This window comes from Pelophylax lessonae (genome assembly GCF_965119305.1).
Source record: "Pelophylax lessonae genome assembly, chromosome: 11".
Classification (NCBI taxonomy): Eukaryota; Metazoa; Chordata; class Amphibia; order Anura; family Ranidae; genus Pelophylax; species Pelophylax lessonae.
The window spans coordinates 119605264-119626136 of NC_138778.1; positions in this window are offsets into that span (position 1 = coordinate 119605264).

The window sequence follows — 20873 nt, forward strand, 5'->3', positions numbered from 1 at the left end:
TTTAAAGCATCCCTCCTTCTCTTCCCTGCATGTTTTTTTTTTCTCCACAGCTTATTGGTGCGCAAAATCATATATAAACCAATGTGATATACAACAATATATTCCAATAATGAAATAAAGGAAGAGTGTATGAAATCTAAGTCAATAAAAAGCTCAAAATATTGTGAATCTTCAAATATATATATGTGACAAAACAAGATGAATATAATTTCATATCTGCTGTTAATGGTAAAGAACCTCCCAACCAGGGCCGGCCTTAGGTGTTCAAGTGCCCTGTGCGAGCTGATCCTGTGGCGCCCCCACCAGCGCCCTGCACATTTTTTCTTGCACTTTTTTTGCACTTCATTTGACTTTTCTTTTTTATGATCACTACAAACTTAGCCCCCCTTACATTAGAGACCCCCCCTTACATCAGAGACCCCCCAACGGAGCCCCCCTTACAACAGAAACCCCCCAACGGAGCCCCCTTACAACAGAAACCCCCCACAGAGGCCCCCCTTACATCAGAGACCCCCACACAGAGCCCCCTTACATCAAAGACCCCCCACACAAAGCCCCCTTTACATCAGAGACCCCCCCACACAGAGCCCCCCTTACATCAGAGACCCCCCACACAAAGCCCCCTTACTTTAGAGACCCCTCACACAAAGCCCCCCTTACATCCAGAGACCCCAACACAGAGCCCCCTTACATCAGAGACCATCCCCACAGAGCCCCCCTTACATCAGAGCCCCCCCATAGAGCCCCCCCCCACAGAGCTCGCCCTACATCAGAGCCCCTCCACACAGAGCTCCCCTTACATCAGAGACCTCCCTTACATCAGAGACCCCCCACACAGAGCCCCCTTACATCAGAGACCGCCCACACAAAGCCCCCCTTAAGTTACATCAGAGACCCCCCCATGTTTCCCTTAACCAAGATGGCCGCCAGTGCCTCGATCGCACTGCTCATGCGCACGTGCCTCTACTGCGCGGCCGCCGGAATCCCCGCCTCCCAGCGCTGAGACGTCAGCGAATGGAGACAAGGAGGGGAGGAGCGGAGTGGCCGAAGGCCGCCACACATGTCAGACCCCCGAGAGGCGCATGTGGGAGCACTTCACGCCGGCCCAGCAGAAGCCTGGAGCGGAACAACGCTACCCAAATGGCCAGAGACCAGGTACCCATGAAAAAGGGGGGTATCTTTACCTTTGCCTTCCTATAGAAAAGGGGAGGGGAGGGGGGAAGGCAGAATAGGGAGGATAATTGAAAGAGTAGGAGAGAGCAGTAAGGAGGGAAACCAAACAAAAAATAAAAAGGGAAAGGCAGAGAAAAGTAACGAGTAACGATGCAGCGCAAAAAAAAATATCGGAGTAGAAGTATCGAAATCATCGAAAAAATGTAGTGAAGTAAAAGTAGAAGTAGGAGAAAAAAATTCTACTTTAGGAAAGTACAGTACTTAAGTAGTTCTACTTCGTTACTATACATCTCTGCCTGGTCAGATATATTGCACTCAGCCTCAGTCAGCTTGCACCAACCCTCTCCCGCTGCTATACACCTGCCTTCTCAAGTATCTCCCTCTCGATCACCCACAGCAACCACAGTCGCAGCCCAGTATACCCTGCTACCAGCTATATGTCAGTACCCTATTTCCACTCACTGCACATACCCTGCCTTTACCCATTAAAGATTACCTCTTCTTCTCAGTTGCCTGCAACAACCCGTTAGAAATCCTCCTTAGCAACTGGTCCCTCTTTTTCACCATCCATCAGTTCTTCTCTTCCATCAGCTGCACCCCCTGCTCACAGCCCTGCAATCACATGCAGAACTTCAGTAGCTAAACCCAAGAAGAAACTGAAGTTTTTTCCAACTCGCACAATTCTTCCACTATCCATTCCTGCCTCCACGCCAGTCGATCTGCTCCAGGCTGCCTCCACGCAAGCCGATCTGCTCCAGGCTGCCTCGATGCCAGTCAATCTGCTCCATGCTGCTTCTACGCCAACCGATCTGCTCCAGGCTGCCTCCACGCAAGCCTATCTGCTCCAGCCTGCCTCCACGCCAGCCAATCTGCTCCATCCTGCCTCCACACCAGCTGATCTGCTCTAGCCTGCCTCCACACCAGCCGATCTGCTCCAGCCGGCCTCCATGCCAGACGATCCACTCCAGCTTGCCTCCAAGCAGCTAAACCCAAGAAGAAACTGAAGTTTTTTCCAACTCGCACAATTCTTCCACTATCCATTCCTGCCTCCACGCCAGTCGATCTGCTCCAGGCTGCCTCCACGCAAGCCGATCTGCTCCAGGCTGCCTCGATGCCAGCCAATCTGCTCCATGCTGCTTCTACGCCAACCCATCTGCTCCAGGCTGCTGTTTGATGTGATATATGGAAGGAGACAGCACAAGCCATTACTGTACAGAAGCCATGCTTTACTGAAGTAAACCAACCGGAAAAGGAAACACAACACAGGAAGTAGTACAACAGAGATGCACCATAGAGTTGCATTTAAAGAAACATATCATCCATAACATCTCCCCCTTTTAGTATTAATAAATGAACATGTGAAATTCGATAGAGACACAGTAATAACACATTCTATAGGTTAAGTCTCATAGGTGGTTTTGAACATCTACCACTACGGGTGAAGACTGGCCCTTGTGCAAGGATTCCTTTAGCCCTCTCTGAATTTACTGGGCTTCTCTCATCAGGTACTGGTATGCTCTGCGCTTGACGGTCGTCAGGCATACTTGCTTGCCCAGAACTGTCATTGCCGCTGGTATGAGGCTGTGCCTCTGTACACTCCTCACTGTCAATGGGTGAGTCTGAACTACCAACGGGATACTGAGATTCAGGCTGCTCTGCCACTCTCAAATCCACTCGATTGCGGCGATAACGAGTACCGTCAACGTCCACAAGATAGGAGCGTGGTGCCACCTTTTGCAGACAAGTACCTATTCTCCAACGGCCTGTACGATCGCCAGGCAATGGCTTCATACGGATTCGTTCCCCCAGATTCAATTCTGGCAAATCTCTGGCCGACGTGTCATATCGTGCCTTAGACACTTGTCTCTTAATCCTTAATTTTTCTGGGACACCTTGTATGACAGCGGGTTCAAGCAGCCTATTTGCTACTGGTAAGGAGGTCTTCAATCTCCTTGACATAAGTCTTTGTGCCGGACTACTATCCATGCCTTCAGTTGGAGTGTTTCTCCAATGTAAAATGGCTTTCCATGGGTCTTTACCATCACTTTGTGCTTTCTTGCATAAATTTTTAACAATCTTTACAGCTGATTCTGCTTTGCCATTAGCCTGTGGATGACGGGGTGAGGAGGTAACATGCTCAAACTCCCATTCAGTAGCAAATTTTCTGAATTGTAGGCTTGCAAATTGAGGGCCATTGTCGGAGATCACTGTATCTGGTTGGCCATGACGTGCAAACTGTGCCTTGCACCTCTTAATTGTAGATTCCGTGGATAAGTCGGGAAGAAGGTCTATTTCCCAGAAGTCTGAATAATGATCAACTAATAGCAGGTATTCCTTGCCTGCGTAGTTGAATAAGTCCATACTGATAATCTGCCACGGACGTGTAGGTATCTCATGTGACATCATGGTTTCTTTTTGTTGTAAGTGGGCATATTCATTGCAGGTGGGACAATTACTGACAAAGTCTTTGATCTCACCATGCATGTTGGGCCAGTAAAGGGTATCACGAGCTTGTCGATAGCATGCTTCACCACCAATATGGCTGGAGTGTATGCGCAATAACATTTCTGCTCTCAGTGACTTTGGCACGATGACTCTTGGACCTTTGTACAAGATACCATTTTGTATGCTGATCTCATCTCTAAAGGACCAATATTCCCTTACAATTCCAGGTACTGCCTCTTTTACATCCGGCCACCCACTCAAAACAATAGACTTCAAAGCTTGTAAAGTTGCATCACTGTCAGTGTGCTGTATGAGTTGATGTAATCGCTGATCTGTGACATTAAGATAGTCCGCTTGATTGATATCAGCAAAGAAATTTTGTTCCCGTTGCAGCAGACAAATTGTACGATGCTCATGCTCACCTCCAGGTGCCACATCATCTGACGTAGCTCTGCTCAGGGTATCGCTGATATACATATCACATCCTGGCTTGTAGACAACATTGAGGTTGTAATGCTGCAATGTAAGCATCATGCTCTGCAAACGCTTGGGAGCACACAAAAGGGGCTTTTTGAATATGGTTATCAGAGGTTTGTGATCAGTTTCAGCTGTAATTGAATCCCTTCCATAAAGATAATGATGGAAACGCTGGCAAGCAAATACAATGCTTAAACATTCCTTCTCAATTTGAGCATAATTTTGCTCAGCTGATGAAAGAGCTCTGGATGCATATGCAACTGGTTGACCTTTCTGCAAAAGGCAACAACCTAGACCATTTTTACTGGAGTCACTTTGTATCGTAACAGGCTTTGTGACATCATAGTATTTTAACACTGGGGCAGAGGTGACCAAGCGTTTTATGTCCTCTACTGCCTGGTCATGCTTGGGAAGCCAGTGCCAAACTGCATCTTTGTCCAGAAGTCGTCGTAATGGCTCACACACCTCAGATAAGTGTGGGAGGAATTTTGCCAGGTATGTAACAAAGCCAATAAATCTCTGTACCGCTTTGGCATCAGCAGGCAGTGGCATGTCCACAATGGCTTTAATCTTATCCGGGTCAGCTTTTAAGCCTTGTGAAGACAGGATATGTCCATGGAAACGAACTTCTCCCACCTTGAACTGCAATTTCTTTACACTAAGCCTCAGCATCACCTGCCGACAACGATCCAGTAGCGCTATTAACTTTTCATCATGGTCATGCTCAGCCTCCTTATCAGTATTACCGCAGCCAACTATAAGAATGTCATCAGCTATTGGCTCAATTCCATGAAGACCACCTAATAGTTCATGCTGCTTTCGCTGGTATACCTCAGGTGCTACAGAGACTCCAAATGGTAGTTTGAGCCATCTCTTTCTGCCCCAAGGAGTCCAGAACGTGGTCATGTAGCTACTCCTTTCATCCAGTTTGCACTGCAAAAAGGCATCTCTAGCATCAACAAGTGTGAAGACACGCGCTTTAGGAAGTTTGTGCAAAATATCATCGAGCGTTGGCATTAAGTAGTGTGACCGTTTCAGGGCCATATTCAGAAACTTGGGATCAATGCATATTCTGATCTTCTCAGGCTTTCTGATAACGACCATGTTACTGATCCAATCTGTAGGCTCTGATACTGAAGTTAGATGTCCTTCAGCTTCATATTTATCTAGTTGAGCTTTAACCTGTGGCTTAATGGCGATAGGCACATTGCGAGGGGCACATTGTACAGGTTGAATGGTAGGATCCAGTTCAAAACGAACCTCTCCTGGAACAGAGACTATCGGGCCCTCAAACACATCACTGTAGGCGTGAAGAATTTGCTGTTTTGTCAGTGGCCTAGTCAGAGATTTTGCAGGCTGCTTATCCACATTATGTAGCTCAGCAGGAATGGTGAACAGCATCAGTCCAAGGCGCTCACATGTTGAACCCGATAATAGAGGTTGCTGATCCGCGTCTACAATCTCAAAGTTCAGTTTGTGTATACAATCACGTATGCTGCATTCTGTTTGGAATAGCCCCAATGATTCCATTAGTTCCCCTGAATACAATTTTAGTTTGGTGCTACTAGGCTGAAGGGGTGTTCTGGGTGCCAGTTTCATTTTGTCCTTTATACTCATGACATCACACGTTGCACCCGAGTCCAGCTGGCATGGTTGGATTATATTGTTTAATCTGAGGTTTACAAACCATTTTTTGCCCTTTGTGTTTACAGCACCAATGCATTCTGAGGAGTAAACCATATCAGTGCTAAGCAGGTGTGCGTCCTCCGGATCGGATATTTGCTCAATTATGTGCAGCTTCCTTGCTTCCATTTTACTGGAGAGACACACCCTTGCAAAGTGATTTGGTTTACCACATGCAGTACAAATTTTCCCATATGCAGGACACTTTTCTTTCTTTTGTACATGCACATTGCCGCAATACTTGCATGATGCAGGCTTCCTCCCAGGTGAGTTGTGTAGGTGACCCTTGTGCTGAAACTTATGCTGGTGGTTTCTGAAGTTTTGCTGTTGTTTAGAGGCTGCATGGATATTGTCAACCAGTTTATCCTGCTCCATAGCTTTCATATGTTTGTCAGTAATTTCTGCAGTGCGACATATCTCAATTGCTGTATGTAGATCTAAATCATGTTTCCTCAGCAGGTGGCGACGTGTGCTTTCACTGGTGATACCCAAAACTATTTTATCACGAATAAGTTCATCTCTCAGAGAGCCATACTCACAGCTTGCAGCTTTTTCTCTTAGCCGTGTGACAAACCTGTCTATTGATTCACAGTCTTCTTGCTCACAGCAGCCAAATATATATCTTTCATAAATTACATTTCTAGAGGGTCTGAAGAAAGCTTCCAATGCATTCAGAATGGTTTTGGTGTCACTCTTTTCCTCCTCTGTGAGGTTCAGATTATGCTTGTACACATGGAGGCATTCACTGCCCATCACCCTCCTCAGTGTGGCTGCTTGCACTGCTGCAGGCTTCTCATTCATCCCTGTGGCTAGGGAGTAGTCCTCAAATTCAGCCCTGAAATTGTCCCAGTTACTGCTGACATCTCCACTCACCCTCATTGTCTCAGGCAGTGGAATGCTGTTAGCTGCCATGATGCTGTTCTCCTTGCTGCAAATACTCAGTATCCAGGACAGGACTGCAAGTGTTAGAAAGCACAATCAGGTCTAAGAACACTCACATCAAGGCTAGCAGGCTCTCAGCATCAAATGTGTAGAAGGAGTATGGATCCAGAAATCTTCTGACACCATGTTTGATGTGATATATGGAAGGAGACAGCACAAGCCATTACTGTACAGAAGCCATGCTTTACTGAAGTAAACCAACCGGAAAAGGAAACACAACACAGGAAGTAGTACAACAGAGATGCACCATAGAGTTGCATTTAAAGAAACATATCATCCATAACAGCTGCCTCCACACCAGCCGATCTGCTCCAGCCTGCCTTCATACCAGCTGATCTGCTCCAGCCTGCCTCCACGCCAGCCAATCTGCTCCAGCCTGCCTCCACGCCAGCCGATCTGCTCCAACCTGACTCCACGACAGCTTATCTACTCCAGCCTGCCTCCACACCAGCCGATTTGCTCTAGCCTGCCTCCACGCAAACCAATCTGCTCCAGCTTGCTTCTATGATTGCCAATGGGGTTAGGCCCGCTGTTGGTACTCTTCTGTCTGCTGCCGAACCTGCTGCTGGTGCCCTGCTGTCCACTGCCAAGTGTGCCTTTGATGTTCATAATGTTCAACCAGAGGGTCTCTGATGCCCAACAGATGACCTGTCTGTTTTCTGTCTTGTGTCCAACAACCTGCCTGCCACTGAGGGTCCTGTGTCCATTAATCATCTGCCTCTGGTAGTCCTGTGCCCAAAAGACTGCCTGCCTCTGACAGTCCTGAACCTAATGACCCACCTGACCTTGCTGATCCTGCGCCTGCTGCCCAGCCAGATGGTCCTCTGTATGCTGCCCATCCTAATGGTCCTCTGTATGCTGCACAGCATGATGGTCCTGTGCCAGACGCCCAGCCAGAGGGTCGTGTGCCTAATGCCCAGCCTGCCTCTGTAGGTCCTGTGCCCAACACCTGGCTTGTCTCTGGAGGTCCTGTGCCCAACAACTGGCCTGCCTCTAGAGGTCCTGTGGCCAACAATCTGCCTGCCTCAGGAGGTCCTGTGCCCAACAACATGCCTGCCTCTGAAGATCCTGTGGCCAACAACATGCCTGCCTTTGATGGTCTGCTATCAAATGACAAGTCTACTTTGGATGGCCAGTTATCTAATGACCCACCTTCCCCTGCCTCTGATGATCCCATGCTCGATGTCCAGCCTGCCTCTGATGATCCATTGACCAATGACCAGCCTTATCCTAATTATACTCTACCTACCACCCAGCCGGGTTCTACTTACTCTGTGCCTACTGCTCAGCTGTCAGGGTGCCAGAAAACCAGACCACAGGAAGATGCAAGTAAAATAAAGCAGTTTATTAGAGCAACAACAATAAACGCACAGCAAGAGTGAGGGGCGAAATCAGGAACAGCCAGGGTCAAGTCCAGAGTGGGTAGTCATCAAAACCTGGGATCTAATCGAGAAGCGGGTAGTCATCCAAGCCGGGCCCGAGTCCAGAAGCAGGTAGTCTGCCAATGCTGAGTCATCTGTCGATGTGGAATAGAGAGCCAGGAAAGTCGCCAGCCAAGCCAGGTCATGCACGGAGAAACACGGAGAACAGAAGACTGCTAGCAGTGATGCAAATTGAAGCACAAACACAAGGGTAAAGGACTGCGAGCCAACAGGTGATATATATAGTCAGGTGTTCAACATCATTACTGAGCAATGCCCAGGCAGCAGGCAAGTGATAATGCAAACAGAGTTTATAAAAGACAGCAGTCTGCACATGTCCAAGATGGCTGCCAACAGGAAGACAAAGTAGGATCTTGACAGTAGCTAGTTTCTATTGACTCTATGCCTGCTGGTCAACTGGATTATCATGCAAAGGTTAGGATTCCAACTGCTATTGGGTCTGACTCCTCTTAGTCTTTGTGTACCTTATATGGGTTACCTGTTTGACCTGAGATTCTTTTTACAGTTGCTTTGGTTGGGTCCCTTTTGCAGTTAGTTTCTCTGATGGCACCAAAGCCTGGTGGTCCGGACATACACTTCGTAACTGGTAGCTACGTTTGTCTTCATACCTTGGTAGTGGTGAGCTCCAGGGGAGTGGCAGAGTATAATTTGTGCCTTGCCATGGCTCGGATATGACTGCCACAACTCCAGGTGCACTAGGGGACCGGGGTCGGGTAACCAGTGCCTTGGGGAAACCTGGCTGTTGATGTGTTTGGTGTTTTATTTCCACATGCCCCTGACCTGAGTTCCTGTGTTCTTGTGTTTCTAATCCTGATCTTGGACCCTGACCCTGCAGCCTGTTCCCTTGCCTGCCTGCATGTTTCTTCTCCTGTTACCCTCTCCCTGTCCTGTCTTGGTCTCAGCTCCCTCTGCCTGATCCTCATGTATGACCTTGACTTATCTGTTTGGCCTGAGATTCTTTTTACAGTTGCTTCGGTTGGGTCCCTTTTGCAGTTAGTTGCTCTGATGGCACCAAAGCCTGGTGGTCTGGACATATACTTCGTAACTGGTTTGCCTTCATACCTTGGTAGTGGTGAGCTCCAGGGGAGTGGCAGAGTATCATTTGTGTCCACTATAAATATTGTGCAGCCTGGCCAGCAGGGGAGTCGGGTGAAATATGGAGTGAGGAAGCTGTGTTGTGTAGCCTGGGGGGGACCCCAGGGCTAAGGGGGTCTCTGCCTCCAGGCTGGAAGCTGAGAAAGGAAAGATAGAGGGATCTCTACTACCCCACGGTCTCTGCTGGGAGACCCCTGGCTTGGTTGGAGGGACCTGGACAGCAGGAGGCCTGAACACGGATTCTCTTCTGAAGTAGCAGGATTTACAGGGACAGTGTGAGTATCCAAAAACAGTTTAAAAGCTGCCAGATGAAACTTCCAGCAAGCCTTTCTGGGACTGTGCCAACAAGCTGTCACCTAAATGCCTTCTCCTGGGACATTTCACCAAGCAGCCAGGTGGCTGGTATTTTTCAGAGAGGAGACATAGAGTTCCTGCAACTTGGGACTAGAAGGGGGGGGCTAGAAAGGGGGGTACAGGACCTCTTTGCCAAGCCCGGAAGGACGATTGTTGTTCTGGAGGGATTGCCATAAAGGATTTGCTCGCTTTTGTGGTGTGCAAAGAAAAGGAAGTAGTGCAGTTTGAAAGTGGTTTACCAAGGTGAAGCTACCAGCCATGACCCTGAGTTGTTTTTTTTTCCATTCAAGCCAGCAGCTGGCATGAAAGCGGTCTGACTGGTTCATTAGAAGTGGCAGGAGGGGCTATTCACCCTCCCCCTTTCCGCCTCTTGCCGGTGTTTATCGGGCTTACTATTTTTACCCGAGAAACGATCCAACGATGTGGCTGGCTGATCACAGAGGTGGACAGAGACCCGATCGTCTCTGTTCACCTCTGTGGCCTTGGAGGACCGAAGTGATATTATAACATTGCTTCGGGTCTATGGTGTAAGTAAACATTTTTTTTTTTTTTTTTTTTTAAAGCAAAAGATCAAAATTTGTTTTTTTTTGCATCTTTTGCTTTTAAAGGTGAAGGAGAGATTTTGGGTCTTTTTGACCCAAAATCTCTCTATAAAGAGGACCTATCATCCTTATTTTTATTACAAGGGATGCCTCCTGCTTGCAATAAAGACATCATGGATGGAAAAATGTGTTTTTCCACTCCAGATATATAACGTAAGCACAAGGGATCCAAAAAGCAAAATCTGGATCAAACAGGAACCAATAGAGGAAAAAGCTTGTCCCAGGTTCCAGTGAAGCCAAAGAGTGGTGTCAGTGGGAGCAGTTTGTGTGTAGTAAAACACTGTGCAGTTGGAATGTGTGCCATGTCGGGGTTGCATTGTGGTGGTGGGGGGGTTGTGGGTGACAGGGTGGAACTTCAGCTGCGTGGATAGAGATCCTTGCACCCACCTTGCATATACCCAGTGAAGCGGCTAGCCTTGAGTGATATGCAAAGATGAAACAAATCCTCCTACCTTTTTATCTGCAGCTATTTCTTCTCTACATCCATTTAAAGCCCCAAATTTACACAGCTTTTCTGAGCTTCTAGAGGAAGGAGGCAGGGATCTGATGTCACCCACTACGTGTAACGCTCCTGCGTTTTTATTATAGGCTGGATTTGCAGCTGCAAAATCTCCACTCAGTAGTCATGTAGAGATGTGTTGAATACCAGATCCAACTCTCCAGGACTCATCACCGTGGGCCTGTCGGCTTCAACATACAGATATATACACACTCAATGAGATGTTCCTGGAGTGATAGGATGTATATGATAGTATGAAGGTGATGTGCTGAAGGGACAGGTGTGAACAGTGACAAGGATGGTAAGCACTTGATAGGTTTTGTATAGGAGAGTTCAAGATGGTATTTAGGAATGCAGATAGGTTAGTATTGAGTATGCTAACAGGTGGTGAGGACAGCAGATGACAAATACAGGATAGACTAACCCAGTGCAAGGATAGATAGTAGTAGACAGGAGAGCTAGCAATCTATGCAGCAGTGCAGATGATAGATGGTAGTAGGCTGAAGAGCTAGCAATCTATGTAACAGTGCAGATGATAGGATAGTATAGATAGATAGTAACAGTCCTTAATGTGCATAGGTAGATAGTGCAATAAGGTTATGGAGGGTTCCCCTGCGGGGTACTTATCACTTGTAATGTTAGTAGTTTAGAGAGGTCCAGTAGATAAGGGATGGTCCGGTAGCGAGATACAGGGATCAGTAGCGAGGTTCCGGTCTGCTCCAGGTAAAGGGAATGGCTGGAGGTTCCGATCGAGAGACAGGCTTGAAAGCATGTGGATAGCAAGGCAGGTTGAACGAACAATGTGAGTCAGACCGCCGGCGGTTGAAAAAGCCGCTCTGCGGCGCTCAGCAGTGACATCATCGTTCTTAAAGGTATATGCGTACCACCTGAAGAGAAAGGTGGGACGCATTACAGAGGAAAGTGGTGATTAAGGGTACCGGAGGTACCGGAATCCTACACTACGCAGCTCAGAGAGGAGAGATGAGTGTAATCTGAGACCTGAGTGGAGGAAAATGACACACCCCCTCTACACAATCTTATAGGGAAACATGCACAGCTGGAGCCTCTCCTCCCTTGGTCCCTTGATCCCCTGGAATCAGCACAGCCTGTCATAAATTGCTCATGCAGATAGCAGGGGATTTATATGTAGACAGAAATCATACTCAGTGCTTTGGATAGAGACAGGTACACACTATAGGAGGATATGCTTTGTTCATTTTTCATGTCAGGGGCGACAACCACTTTATATGTTTCAATAACATAGAAAATCTTTACTTTTTAAGTTCCGGATCAAGGAGAACTCTTACTATAGAAATGGATAATGTTTCCATTTTGTAACCTTGCTTACATTCAAAATATCATCAATAACTAGATTATTGTGTCTAAAATGGAAGTCGCACTTCATGACTTTAATTGTGAAATAGAATATAATGTAATATAATATACATAGAACTTCTAAATAACAGTTTGCAAGTCTATGTCTGTATGTAAATGTATACAGTATATGTCATTGTTTTGTTGGGCATGCCTGAGGATAGTGTTTATGCTGAAGTTTACATTATAAATTGCCATGATTTGCACTTGTGTCATTTCATACTTTTAATGTCACACAGAATGAGGCTTACTCTGAGGACTTCATTCATAAAGCCTTCAGCTATTAACCCATTTCATAAGCCTGCAGTAGCTGGAAAACACCTGCAGCAAGATGTTAGTTTAGGAAAAGGAAATGTATGTTGTAGCAGTAAATGCTAACCAAATGTGCATTAACATTTAGCCCAGTCATCGCCTGTCATTATAGAGGACATGTAACATACAGCTTTGATTTATGGATATCCAGGTAAGTGATAATAGTGGTTTGCCTTTTACTTAACATGCCGTGCTGGGCAGGAAGGAGGGGGAAAAACATGCAGAAGACAGGTGTGAATGTCACATTTTCAAAGGGCAAATTTCAAAGGCACAGGATTATAAATAGAATAGAAATGAAACAAAAATGTTTTCATCTTCATTCATACTAATAGACCCAATCGTTAGAGCAGTGCACAAAAAGAGTAATCCCATGCAAAGTATACAAAAACAACAACCTATCACATTTTAGTTCCATAAAGTGATATTAGGTCAAGGTACAATCTAATTCATTGTTTTTTTTACGGTAACTACCTAAGAAGGGGTAATGCAGGATAACTGGTTAGGACTAATTTTCCCAGGTGAGACTTCAAACAGCCTCATGCCTTGTTCACATGATCAGAAATGAAACGACCAATCCTGCTTTCAGAGCGATCATACAGTAACCTGATCGTTACATTAGTACACACCTTTCGAGAGCCGAATTTACTTGAAGGTACAAACAAAAATTTTTTTTTTACCAGATTGTACAATTTTCATTTAACCACTTAAGCCCCGGAAGATTTTACCCCCTTCCTGACCAGGGGGTATTTTGCGATTCGGCACTGCATGACTTTAACGGACAATTGCGCAGTCGTGCGACGCTGTACCTAAACGAATTTGGCGTCCTTTTTTTCCCCACAAACAGAGCTTTCTTTTGGTGGTATTTGATCACCTGTGCGATTTTTTGATCACGCGCTATAAACAAAAAAGAGCGTCAATTTTGCAAAAATAACAATATTTTTCACATTTTTTTATATGAAATTCCCCCCAAAAAAAAAGTAAAAATCAAAATTTTGTAACATTTTCGGCCAATTTGTTTTATGCTACCTATGTTTGGTAAAAAAAAATCGCAAAAAGCGTATTTTGATTGGTTTGCGCAAAAGTTATTGCGTTTACTAACAAAGGGAAAGATTTTTGTCATTTTTGTTGTTTTTTTTGTAACGCGTAATGGCGGCGATCTGCGATTTTTTTTGCGGGACTGCGACATTGCGGCGGACAGATCGGACCCTTGACTAACATTTTTGACACTTTTGGGGTTACCAGTGACATTTCTACAGTAATCAGTGCTATACATATGCACTGTTACTGTAAAAATACACTGGTAGTGAATGGGTTAACTTTATTTGAGAGGGAGGGGCTGTGTGTGTCCCTAAAGGCGTGCTTTCTACTGTGATTGGCTGTGGCTTCAGATGTATGAAGAGTGATCGATGGTTCTACATAATGGTGTATCCTTCATACACCGGGGAGAATGACAGGCAGCTTGTTTACACAAGCCGCCTGACTTTCTCCCTCTCCCCCGCCGATCGCCGAGTGACCGGCGCACATCGGGTCCGCCGGTCACACTCGCGGGGGGGTGCGTGACCGCACGGGAGCGGGAGCTTTGCCTGTGAGGGGCTGACTGCCGACGTAGATCTGCGTTAGGCAGTCGGCAAGTGGTTAATCAGCCCAGTACTCATCCGAAAAAAAATTAGAAGATCAAGATCAAGACCACGCATGCTCAGAAATTAAAGAATACATTACAATACAATACATTACATCACTTCCAATGTTGTATTGTGTTGTACAAGAAAAGTTTAGTAAAGAAAAGTTTAGTGACCTATTACTTTCAATATGAGACTAACATACAAAAAACCCATCCCAAAAAACGGGAGATAATTCCTTCAATATTCTCATTGTGTGTACGAGGCTTTAGATCAGTGGTGTGTAGCTGGGAGTGGACTACAATTATGACACTGCAGACCTATTCTCTGCTCCCTCAGACTGTATCTGTACTCCCCTAGTGTTGGTCTCAGATTTCATGCATCATACTCCTGAAACTGGAAGAAAAGCATTGTGAGAACTGTAGACTTCTGGAAAGATATTACTGTACTGCTGAACTGTTTATGAACTACACCTCCCAGCAGGCTTTTCCCTCCAGGGGAGAATTGTGGGAAAGACTATAAAGGGATCTGCTGACCAGGTCCATGCTCTCTTGCTTCCTGGAATCCATTGTGTGTGCATTGGTCTCACCTACTGCAGGCCACCCAGCTGTCTGCAGACTCAGCTACCTCATGGAAATCCCTGCAGCATGCATCCCTGATCAGTTATCAATTGCTACAGCTTCTCTTGAACACTGTGCACAGACACCCTACACTTGGATCAGTTAGTGGATCATTCTTAATCAGAACCAGCTATCTTTCATTGGTTGTTTCACACTGTGCTATACTTGTGCTATACTTGGGAATCATTTGTTCTCTGAGCTCCAACTGCCGGTGAAGATAATAGCAAGGCCTTGCATTCTGAACATTGCTATCTTTTTTTGTTTACAAACTTTTATTCAGGGTGTAAAAAAGACAGTACAAAGAATCAATATGCATTAACAAAGGTGCATTACATACCATATTAGCATAATGACACTATAAAGAGTATCAACAAGGAACTTAAAACATACGTGGCTGAGTTATTGACATGGTATTTATCAATATCAAAGAAGTATTAAAGATAACAGAGCAGTATATAAATCAAAGCCCATATGTAAATGAAGGATGTAAGACTTCCTCAGTCATCAAATCTACTGAAAGAGAATCTCAGAGTGGCTAAACCAAGGATTCCATTTGTTATCAAAAACTTTCATAGAATTATACAGAGTATGAAAAATCCTCTCTACTATCATAATACTATTTAATCTAAATTTCCATTGAAGTGTAGGGACTAATGGAGATTTCCAATTTGAGGCTATGAGCCACAATATTGAGACACTAATGGTGTGGATTAATCTCATTTGGGGTATGGATAGCTGAGGGATGGATTGGAATAATAGGCAATCGAGTAATTTAAGGATTATCAGAACTGCAATTTTGGAAGCAAAATCAGAAAGACGGTTCCAAATATGAGAAACTTTGTCACAGTCCCAAAAGATATGTGAAAAGGAACATGGGATGCGGCAGCCCCTAAAGCAATTCGAAGGTACTGAGGGGAAAATGGCATTTAATTTTGTAGGGGTGAAGTACCATCTTGTGAACAGTTTGATTGCTGTATCCCTAATAGTTAGTGATCTAGTGCATTTACGGAGATTGGTAACACCTTCTTCCCATTCCTCCCTGGAGAAAGAAATATTACATTCCGATTCCCACTTCAACATATATGGATGTTTTGCTGATGAGTTAGTATCTACTACAAGATTGTTGTATGTTTCTGATATGAGGCCTTGTCCCCTAGGGAATTTGAGGCAAATTGTCTCTTAGAATGCAGGCTTTTCTAATACCCTAATCGAGTATTGAGAGGAATAAAAGTGTCTAATTTGCAAGAAGTTTCTATGTTCTTCTTGAGGTATCTGGTATATGGATTGTAGTTCTGAGAACGTCATAAAAGAAGAGTTCCTAATAAATTTATGGAGAGAAGTAAGATCGTGAGCTATCCACCAAGGAAAACATCCGCCCTGTACAGTCCCAAAGGGAGTTTAGGGTCTCCCAGAAAGGATGCACAAGTCGGAGAGTCCGTTGTTAATCCAAATTTCATCTTATATAGTCTCCAGGGCTGTAATGAGTGTAGAACTAGATGATTCAGGTGTGCGACTTTGCATGGCGGGACTCCCTTCGACCTAAGAATGCCCAAAAGGGAATAAGGGGTTATAGAATCTTTTTCAAAATTCACCCAAGGCACTTCCGAACCTGAAATGTGCCATTGCGCTATCTGCGCAAATCTTGCAGCCAAATAGTATCGCCAAAAATCTGGGAGGCCAAATCCCCCATTAGTTTGTGGGGAATATAGCACATCTGAAGCGAATCTAGGGTGGGAATCCGACCATACAAACCTATTGACTTCCCTCTGGAACTTGGTGATGAAAATCGTATTAATTCTAATAGGTAAGGCTCTGAATAAGTACAAAATCTTGGGGAGAATAGTCATCTTCACAGCTGTCACTCTGCCCAAAAAGGATACGTGATAAGACCTCCATACCCTTAATAGATTTCTACGTTTATTAAATATCGGGATATCATTTTTGGAAAACAAGGAATCTAGTTGCAGTGCCAAACGAATACCTAAATATAGAATGAGTCTAATGACCATGTGAATGTAAATGAGCTTTTAAGAGAACTGTAATGTGTGGATGGGATATTAATTGGCATACCAATAGATTTGGAAATGTTTACAGTAAGACCAGAGAGCAAGGAGAAAACGTCTAATGTTTTGAGTAAGTTTGGAAGGGAGATAATGGGGTTGGTGAGAAATAAAATCATGTCATCAGCATACACGCTCAGTTTATATGTTGTCTCGCCAGTTGTGTAACTATTAATATCAGGGTGTGACAGAATCGCTTTAGCAAAGGGCTCTATGGCCAACGCAAACAACAAGGGAGAGAGGGGGCATCCCTGTCTTGTACCAGGAATTCTTACTCTTGTTTGGGGATTATTGTATAAAGCTTGAAATGCGTGAAGGAATTCGCCATGAAACCCATATTTCTGTAAAATCAGAGTTAAGTATATCAGGAAACGCTATCAAAAGCTTTGTTAATGTCCAAGCTTAAAAAGAGAACCTGTTTCATGTTTAAATTTACGTCCTGGATTATGTTCGTCACTAAGCGAATATTGTCCGTTATTTGACGGCCTGGGACGAAGCCGGTTTGATATGGGGAAATAAGAGAGGGGATAATTGAAGCCAATCTATTAGCCAACAGTCTGCTAAAATTTTTCAAATCATTGTTTATAACAGAAATAGGGCAATTATTTTGTGGTAACGTATGGTCTTTATCTGGCTTAGGAATTAAAGACATATTAGCTAATAACATTTCCTCTGGGAATAGACCCCCTTTAAGAATGTCATTGTATAGTGAGGATAAGTGAGGGACAAGAAGCTGGGAAAAATGTTTATAATATGACGATGAGAATCCGTCCGGGCCCAGAGCTGAATTTGTTTTGAGGGATTTTATAATTTGGATAATTTCATCCTCTGTGCAAGGAGCATTTAATTTTTCGAGTTGGCTTTGAGATAAGGAGAGGATGGAAATCCCGTCCAGCCATGTGAACATTGCTATCTTATTGCTTTTAAAGGGGACATGCTACTGGTATCTAGATTACCTCATGTCTCATTAGGATACAGATACTATAGGCCAGCCTGGGTTTTCCCCCTTAGGTACGAGTATTTCATATAGCAATTTATAGCTTTATGATAGATTCATTCACTTACTGCCAGATACTGTGTATATTGGTGTATATGCTTGTTACTATACCTGGTTATTTAACTGTTCTTTTGTGTTATTTCAAATGAGTTTTGGCTGTTAACCCAGGGTTTAGTTAATTAATACTTACTTTAAGCCTTCTTTTTCAGTAAAGCAAATCTAAAGAGTTAAAAAAAGATCTGCATTGTGTCATTTAAAGGTATACACAATATGTCTGAACCTAGAGTGTCAGGAGGGCTGCACAGTTCACAGGGTCAAGGCAGCACAGAAAAACATCCAACTACAAGCAACCCCCAAGGGGGCAGTGCTACAGGTGTAATATGACTTAAAACAGCATTAATCCCAAAAACAAAAATCGTATCTATTGTATCTATTGTACATTACCAATCCCTAACCACTTGACCTCCGGAAGAAAATGAACAGGCCTTTTTTTGGGATACGGCACTGCACTGCGTTACTTTAACTGACAATTGCGCGGTCATGCAAAGCTGTACTGAAATAAAATTTACGTTTTTTTCCCCCACAAATAGAGCTCACTGGTGGTATTTGATCACTGCTATGTTTTTTATTTTTTTGCGCTATAAACAATAAAATACATGAATTAAAGAAAAAAAAAATATATATATATATATATTTTTTTTACTTTCTGCTATAAAAAATATTTTTCTGCCTCTCTGCTGGAGGATCAGCGGGTGTCGACGAACATTGAGTCTGCAGTACCTGCCACTACCTTCTAACCGTGTGGGGGGATGGGCTTATGGAATCAACACAGTGACTTTTGTTCCTAAATAGGAGGAACACAGGAGCCCTATGTTGATTGCTGACAGAACAACGGTCTGCTGTGCTGTACTAAACTGAAATTGCAAATAATGTTATCAGCTTGCCCACTTATCTTTTGTAAATTTCAAAGCAACACACTCTATGCAATGGAGATAAGTAGCGGGGGTGACGATGCTGCCCACCCCCCATGCTGTATAGCTAGAGTACAGTGAGTATCCGTAGCCACCCCAGTACAGGGTTGAATCAGACAATAGGAAGGCATGGCCTATAATCTCCAGGAGAAAACGTGGACTGGCTTACTTAAAGGAGTTGTAAAGTCAGAAGGCTCTTTATCTTAATGCTTTTAATGCATTAAGATAAAAAACCTTCTGGGTGTAGCAACCATCCCCCCCCAGCCACCCTAATACTTACCTGAGCCCCATCTCTGTCCAGCGATGTCCACGAGTCCCTCTGCCATCCAGGACTCTCCCTCCTGATTGGCTGAGATACATCCACCTCACTATTGGCTCACGCGGCTGTCAGTCAAAGTCAGTTAGCCAATCAGGAGGGAGGGGGGGGGGGGGCGAGCGGCAGCTCTGTGTCTGAATGGACACACAGAGTTGCAGCTTAGCTCAGGTGCCCCCATAGCAAGCTGCTTATTGTGGGGGCACCCGACAGAAGGCGAGGGGCTAGGAGCAGCAACAAGGGACCCGAGAAGAGGAGGATCTGGGCTGCTCTGTGCAAAACAAACTGCACAGAGGAGGTAAGTATAACATGTTTTTTTTTTTTTTTCAAAAACAAAATTAGACTTTACAGTCACTTTGGGGTGGGGGTCCCTAAACATAAATAGATTTAATTCCTACAACAGAGGTGGAAGAGAGATACAGGTTTATTATGCCTTTTCATAAAACTATTACAAGGCAACAGTGGGAACCCCACAATGATTTTGCAGTCAGAAATGGGCTCATAGAAAAATGTGAGCAGTAAGCTAAATGTTTTGGAACAGTAGAACAAGTGAACAAGTGGAATATTTCCCTTGTGGAGTGTCAGACCACTCCCCAGTAACCCTGTGGCTGCTTGCTCAGCCCCCCATCTCCCTGCCTAGGGCCCCCTGGAAATGCAACGCTTTCTGGCTGAAGTTGTTTACTTCGCCGGAACGGATAGAGACCCAAATTGAGAAATTTTTCCAATCCCATAGTCAGGACAAAAATGTCATCCAAAAGTGGGAAACATTCAAAGCTTACCTTAGAGGGGTTTACTGAAATTGCTACTGTTAAATGGAACTCCTCTGATTTGCTGCAGCGGGTCGGTGAACTGATGCGGCAGCTGGAACTATTGTATGTAACGGACCCAACAGAATCTGCGAGAGAGGCATGGTTGTCAGCCCAGGATTCTTTGGACCGCCTGCAATCCTCGTCTGTGGAACGTACGTTTTTTAACTAAGCTCGCTTTCTATGAGGAAGGGGAAAAAAAACAGAACGCCTACTGGCAAAAATTGCTAGGTCTCAGCAGCAATCCCCGGCCATAGGAGCCATTCGCTCTTCTACTGGTAGAGTAGTTAATGAACCAGAGCAAATTATATCTGAACTGGCTGCCTTCTATGGGGACCTGTATGGGTCAAGGGATACTTACCCTGATCTTGATCTTGTGGGGTACCTCTCTGGGGTTGACTTACCCTCCCTTTCTGAGGGGGACAGGCAGGCGTTGGACGCTCCTCTAACTCTGGAGGAGCTGCAGTTGGCTGCGAGGTAATTTCCGGCGTGCAAGGCCCCCCCGGGGAGGATGGTCTGCCCATGGAGCTATATACCCAGTATGGTGAGCAGGTATTGCCGCGGTTGTTGGAGGTGTTTAATGCCTCTATTGGGGGGGGGGGGGGCAACTCCCACCTTCGATGGCTAGGGCTAATGTGATCCTATTGCTTAAGCCTGGAAAGGATCTGGTTGACCCGGGGTCCCATAGACCCATTCTCTCCTTCAAAGTGATGTTAAGATCCTCGCTAAGGTCCTGGCACTTCGAGTCAATTGGATTATATCCTCTATAATACACTCTGACCAGGCAGGATTTATGCCGCAAAAATCCACGGCCACAAACCATAGACGCCTTTTATTAAACATGGAACTAATGGCGGACAATGGGGGGACATACGGCTCTACTGTCTCTAGACACAAACAAAGCGTTCAATAGTGCTGGCTGGCGGTATTTGTGGGCGGTCTAAATTTGGGTTTGGTGATGAATTTTTAGCTTGGGTTAGACTGCTATATGCGTCCCCACAGACGACCACTTAGATGTCAGGTAGGATGTCTCTGGCGTTCGCTTTTGGCAGGGGCACAAGGCAGGGATGTCCCCTGTCTCCCCTGCTC